Source organism: Perissodus microlepis, chromosome 9 (assembly GCF_051167445.1).
Source record: "Perissodus microlepis isolate ML-2025 ecotype Zambia chromosome 9, ASM5116744v1, whole genome shotgun sequence".
Lineage (NCBI taxonomy): Eukaryota > Metazoa > Chordata > Actinopteri > Cichliformes > Cichlidae > Perissodus > Perissodus microlepis.
The window spans coordinates 7,236,695-7,243,844 of NC_140469.1; positions in this window are offsets into that span (position 1 = coordinate 7,236,695).

Below are 7,150 nucleotides of genomic sequence, written 5' to 3' on the forward strand. Positions count from 1 at the left end.
GGAATTAATGACAGAAGAGAGCTCGGGGTTTGGACATCTTAACAGCAGAGAGAGAACTCCATCAGTCCACAAGAGGACATGTGGTGAAAAAGCAGTCGTCTTTACTCTCAGTACAAAGTTGTCTGGCTGCTCTGTTGCAGTTTCTTCTCCCACAACTGGAAGTTTAAGGCATGCTCATTTTTTTCCATCGGACTGTATCTCCCTCCAAGTGGAGAACTCACAGCCATGTGAAAGATTTTCAGTAAGGGTGCCATTAAATGCTGCAGGACTTATGCATTTTTTAATGCATACATTTTTTATGCATGTTAACCGACTTGTATAACTTACATCCTCCTCTTTTTGTGGCTCTGATGTACTTTAGTCTCTGAGAGCAATAGCATGCTTCAGGGAGAACGGTTTTTGCAGACTGGGTTACATTATTCTGCATGTGTCTCACCCCCACCCAGCCACCCACCCACCCATACAGTACAGTGGTGCAGAGCTACCACCCAGCAGAGAATGATTTATGAGGTACACACTCGCCAAATTACACCTAATGAATTGTATTGCTCCTGACTGAATTTAACACCCCCCCTTTATTTTACGGCCTTTGTTTAACACGGGTTAACTGCCACAAGAAAAGCAATCGATGCTGAAATGGTTAATGAGAGAATATGAAAGATTGATTTGCTCTTGTCCTAAGTGGGATTTATGGTGTGTGTTCTCACGCTAGGCCTGAGGATTAAGCCCACGAGGTCTGGGTTCATGTTACTGTATCCACATGTTCGGCCTGTAGCCCAGGAGAACCAGTGGATGCAAACACATCTGTCTGCACCTTGACCTCCTCCCTGCAACTGACTGAGGTAGAGAGAGGGAGGGATGACTTTAACGCACACCTGCGTCAAACTTGAGGAATTCAGCCGCACCGGAGGCCGGCGTTTTGTAAAATATCCTGGCGCTCTTGTTAACGTGTCAACGTGCTTTTTAAAGGGCTCTGCAAACAGCCCACCTGGGACTCGTGGGAAAGGGAAGGGCGAAATGGGAGGGGAGTGTACAAAACAGAACGCGGCCCGTCGTTATTTTCACAAGTCTTTACGACTCAATTTAGCGGGTGGGGAAATAAAACAAGCAGGGTGTCGGAGCTCCGGGAAGGGGAGGAGGGGGAGCTGAGATGAGTTAGTGGGTGCTCCCCGAGCTGTCAGAGAGCTCGCTGTATCGGCGAGGGGGTTGGTGGGGATCAGAGGGAGGGATGGGGGAGAGATGAGGGAGGGGTGGGGGGAAGAGCCGTCCTAATCAAGCAAGTTTATTCAGATCAACGTCAGTCTTTAGCTTCGCTTCACATCTCAGCAAGTTGAAGCCTGAGCGGTTAGCTGAGGAAACCAGGGATTCGTTTCAAAGAAGCGAAGGCTTCGCTTAGCTTCAGAGTTATTTAGCATGAATTCTGCATGGAAAATTAGCATATTTTGTGGCTTTTCCTCCTCTTTTTCATCAAATTCTCCATGGTTTTCATTCCCTAGTAGAATAAGACGGGCTGTGGACCTTCAAACATAATGAATGACGTATATATTTTCTTTTCTTTAGCTTTTTACTTTCTTTGCAGTATGCTGTTAATATTGCCCTCTGATAGTGACTGTTTCCCACAAGCTATGATAGTGCCATGTGTTAATGGCGCTGTCTGCCCCTCAGAAAGGCCTCGTCTTCTTTCATTCACCTATCTTCTTTTTTTTCCCACCGCTGTTATTTCAGACCAATTGGGAGCGCGCGCGCGCGCGCACACACACACACGGACAGGAGGAGAGTGTCGGTAATTAAAATTCTGTTCAGCATGACAACGCTGTTTCATGCCTCATTTTCCCCCTCCCCACACGTGGGATGAATACCGGATAAGCGCCGAGACTGTTTTTAATAGGTAAATACACACTGCTGGTATGCGCTTATACCGCGTGCGGCGCTACCTCGAGCGCACAGGTGGAGAACAGACGCGAACCGCGCGAGCTTATTATCAGCGGCACCAGCGCGCGCGCCGTTCGGTAATGGCAGAGGCTGTTGTATTTAAAGTGTGCTTAAAAAAGATGAAAAAGGAAAAAAACAACAACAGTGGCTGTAGCTTTTGAGTGCAGTGTGTTCCTCACTGACAGCTCGTATATGTTTGTGTGTGTGTAGGTGTGACACCAGCATGCACAGTTGCATGCTTGCATGTGCTGATTCTGTGATGTTTACTCATTGAATGGAGGGGGGGGGGACACAAAGCCTCCTGGGATCCCATCCACAGGGCTTGTCAACTACTGTCACTCAGCCATCACAACGGTGCCCCCCCCCCATGCAAAACAGAGACAGGCAGCCACAGCAGCTTGATCCAAAGGGACCATCGCTCCACCAGTGTTTAACCTCTGCTACAGCTTCTCTCTGTCTCACTTGCTTTCCTTTGCTTGTACTATCTCCCCCTCCACCTCCTCGTCATCCTCTCCTTCATCAAAGCATTTCTGGCTATTTTGTTTCCCAGCTCTACAGAGAGTTATTGCTCATGACAACGATCACGGTCGTTTATTTTCTCTCCGCAGCCCAGCCTCTGTATGCATGCCGGGCTAGTATTACCCTATGATATTCAAGCGCTCTCTATTAAATATGCATGAACCCTGGAGATGAAAATTAATTTTGGGAATGTTCTCTGCCTCTTTCTCCCCTCGCTCTCTCTTTGAATGTTCAAATATGCCTTCATCTGCCTTTGTGTCAAGCCGTGAATTCATTATTTCATTTGCCGGTGACAGTTCGTAACTTAACGCAACGTGCTGGAGCGGGGGTGAAGCGGCGTCGCGATATTGATCTTGTTAAAGTGAGGCGGGGGGAGACGTAAAAAAACAAAACAAAACAAAAAAATCCCCCAGCTTTGGCCAAAAACACACGTACCAAGAAGGGAGTTTTCTCAGATTGGCCAAGTTTTGGAAAAGTTTGCCCCGAGCTCTTATCACTCATGAATATTAAGGGCCATAAAATGGGAAAATATTACACTGAATTATGCATGTATGAAGTAATGGAAATCTGCAGTAGGACACTGCAGTTTTGTGCTGTCTGTTTTTTTTATTTTTTTTAAACATGATCATCTCTGCAAACCGCCCCTCGTTTCTGCTTGTGATGCGCTCTCTCGTCCTCCAGACTCCAGCATGTATGTGGGTGCTGATGCGCTGGTGTCTGTTCTGCTGCACGGTAAATTACAGTATTCCTCGGTAAAGAGTGCGCACAACAGTGAGAACATCAAAAGCGTTGCAGACACAAACAGCCTGGTTGAGCAGGCTGTGTAGGAGGTGAAGCCAACACAAGTTGAAGGATAAAACAAGAACCGCTTTAAGAAACAGTACACAGCAGTGAAAAGGAAGTCTGGGCTTTCTTATGGAAGATGCTGCAGTGTTTACTGATGTGCTGCTGTAGTGAGATCATCTTGATATTTTATTCTGGTATTAGTCGAGGAAAACTACGCTCTCGTTTTTGTGACAGTATGAAAAGAAAATGGCTTCACTCAGTCAAAAAATAGATAATTTAGGCTGCGTGAAACCAGGAGCTACGTTTTGATTTGTTGTTGAGGGTACTGTTACAGTTTTATTTGTGAAGGGTTAATGCATATGAGCCAGCAGCTGATTAGCCTAGCTTGGATTTGTCTAAAAAAGCTAGCAGCCTTTAAAAGTTTTTTTTTTTTTAAAAAGAGAAAGAGATGTTAAATTTTGCTGATTTTATAAATATATATATATATATAAAGTAGCTCTGATTTTGTCCTGTTGTGTAAAAGCAGCATCATTCTACCTATTTTTGTTAATGAAAAACCATCTTTTTGCTAACGCAGTTAGCATTTAGCATGATTGCGTTTGCATAGAGCTAACGGAAACATAAGGAAGCAGCTTTTTATGCCTTTGTTTTTTGAGTTTAAGTTCTGTCTGCCAGGCGTTAGCTTAATTTTAAGCCTTTGTTAAGTACTGAGGGAAATATTTGGACTTTTAACTGCTAAATTCTCAAATTTTCCAATTAGCTACATGCTAAAGTTGTCTACCAGATGTCTGATTTTGGGTATGGAGTGCACAGTGGGTTTTAAGAGCCTTATCACTGACCTATGAAAGCAGTTAGAAGATACTTCAAAAATATATTTTAACAGGGAGTTCTTCCTCCCCACCATCACCAACTGTTTTGCACATATTATATTTATTGTAGGCACTGCAATATATATATATATATATATATATATATATATATATATATATATATATATATCGTAATTATTTGATTTTTGGGACTTGTGTACAGTGTCATTATTTCTTAGAAATGAGCACTAGGCATTATTGTATTTTAGTGTGACCCAGTGTGATATCAGGAAGTTTATGTTGCCTGAAAGAGCTGCCCATTCAGCAGACTGGGAAGCTTTGGGCTGCTCCACATCAGCCCCCTTTTGGCCTGTGTTCACTCACCCCAAGTCCATCTGCATAACTGCATCTTTCATGAGCTCTGGTCAATGCCTAATCCATACTGTATGGGAGTGTGTGTGTGTGTGTTCAGGTGAACGCCTGCACGTTCTCTCCTGGTCACGCGCTACATATTTTGTCTCGCTGTGACCCATAAAGCGAAGACTCACATGCGCTACATGGACAGACACAAAACCATTAATGCGGGACAGAACTGTGCAGTCTATCATAGAGTAATCGCTCAGGTCAGCAAATAATGATCTCTCAATCGCTTAGCTGCGAATTAGCACTCTCACCTGTGTCTCTTCATCACCTTCATGGCTCCTGCTAGTGGCACCTTGTTTAAACCCAGTCAGTATCAGCAAAGAGAAATGCGGATGCCGGCAGCAGGTGGAAGACCCCTGTAGTTCTTATCAGGTAAAGTGGTTTTTGATTAGTGTTAATGGCCGGGACTAAATAGCGTTCAGCTTTTCCAGCAGCTATGCTTGTTATTCGCGTAAATGTGTGTGCGTGTTGTGTGTCTGTGTGTTGTAGCTCAGCTCAAGGACATGCTGGCAGTTCATCAGGTTGACAAAGCTATATCTGCTCTGCATCGACGAACAGGTTTTATGTCTGTGCCTGAACCCTAAACTTACACCATCAGGTTGCTTCTAGCTATTTTGAGAATGCTGCTGGATAGTGTTCTGGACTGCAAAGCATCTCCCCGCCGCAGCAGTGTCAGTGTGTCAGCACCGCCTCAATAAGAATGAGGCTTTTCTCGTTGTGCACGCTCCAGAGCCACGATCCACTCGTGGCCTAGAAAGACAGGCTTGCAGCACCCGCCCTCCAAAACGCTCGGCATCTGGTGCAACAGACAGCCTTGCATGTTAATGCCGAGTTAATATTATTCTTATGAACTGCGAGTGACTTCGCATGTTAGTGAGCGCTCTCTCTCAAATTTATGTCACTTCCATTAATGCCGCCGTCTATTTCACGTCACGAGCACGTCTGGGCCCAGGCACACCCCACACACACCCACAGTACAACCTCGTGCACTCAACTCAACGCTGGATATACACGGTTGTATCCAGTGCACGCCTTTTTCTCCACAGAAGCAACAGAGAAGAAGAAAATGAATGTCCTGACTCATTTATCACATAGCCCCAAAAGTACAGATGAATCCAGTGATGAAAATCTGTCCTGAGAAATGTCAGGAAGATATTAACTCCAATACATCAAAGAGGAGCTGCGGTCTCTGAGCTGACTGCCAGCCGATGCTCCCAGCCTTTTTGGTTAAATAGAGGGGGGGGGGGGGGGGCACCACACACCAGCGGCGATGTAATTTTTGCCATCTCTGACCGTTTGTCACACAGAAACGAGTAAATAAAGACACAAGTCACTTCCGTCCACAGATTAACATCCGAAATGATGCAGAGCGAATTTCATTAGTGCGCAAATGCCATTCTTTAGATCTGTCTGATCTCAATGAAGTGTGAGAGAGTGAGGGGAAAGAAAAGAGGGGGGGAATTGCCTTTTCATGTAGATTTCACTAATCGCTTCCCTAACAAAATACGGCAGACTTGTACTAATAAGTAAGTTAAGGCTCAGTGGACAGATAGAGTGAAACACGGCACAGAGGCTAATGGAACTGAGAGCTTTCCATGCCTCCATGGGTGTCTTAATTGTCAAAAAGAGGAGATTCTCAGATGAGCATTTCAGCCCTCGCCCGCTGGATTGTGGGAAGCCTAAATTGGAGTGCGACTCACTGGACTTGTTTTAAGGCAGAGCTTCTCTGGTGTGTGCGAGGCGGATCAAATCCCTTATCCTATGTCTGGAAACGGTTCCTGTGATTCACTCCTGTTTATTTTGCAGCCAGCGCCAGCACAGTGTGAGCTTCCCATGCAGCCAATGGGGACTGCAGTAGGCTCATATCAAAAATCTATAACTTCTGCTCTTCTGTGCTTTTTCATCTCTCAGCGAATGTATTGTGAGCTCATCTATTTTTTGCATGGCTCCTCTGGTTCATAAATATTCATCCCCGCAACGTCAAATAGGTGATTTATCTGAAAGCAAAAATATGGCTTTTTCGGCACCAGCCAGCTTGGATTTATTGGCTCTTGCCGCTACTGTTACCGAGGCACCTTTATAGCAAGCTATTTTAGCATCGCACCTCTAATGCTAGTTATTACAGCAGTAGAAATTCCAACCGCTGCGGTTCATTAGTAGTGAAACCGGAGTGCAGGGGGGGACTCCATGAGAGACGGAGAATGCACTTTTAATCTAAAAAGGTCAATGTGCATGAGCTATTTTGGAGATTCACTGCGAGCTTATAATTGGAGGCCTGTCTGAAGACAACTTGGAATTAAATGAAGACAAAGTTACCGAGCGTGTGGTTGGCCTTTGATGAGAATCGGGGAGTGAGGACCCTTCATTTGCAGCCTTTAATCAGTCCAGTGAGATCAGATTCACGTGTGATTGTAGGAGAAAAGAAAGGAGGGGAGAGAAATGAAATGGTAATGAGTATTGATTACCTATGTGCATATGACCCTTTAGTCTCCTCTTGCATTCTTAAATCAACCCAAATTATTGAATTTTCTAATTTCATGCTCAGAGAGAAGTAGCCGGCAACATGAAACTGCCTCCACAATGAACCATGCGCCCATTGGGGTCTGAGCAAATTATAGTGAAGAGAAACAAGGCGTCTTTTTGTGCAGAGGCGTGGGCGTGAACCTGAATTAAACGCACCG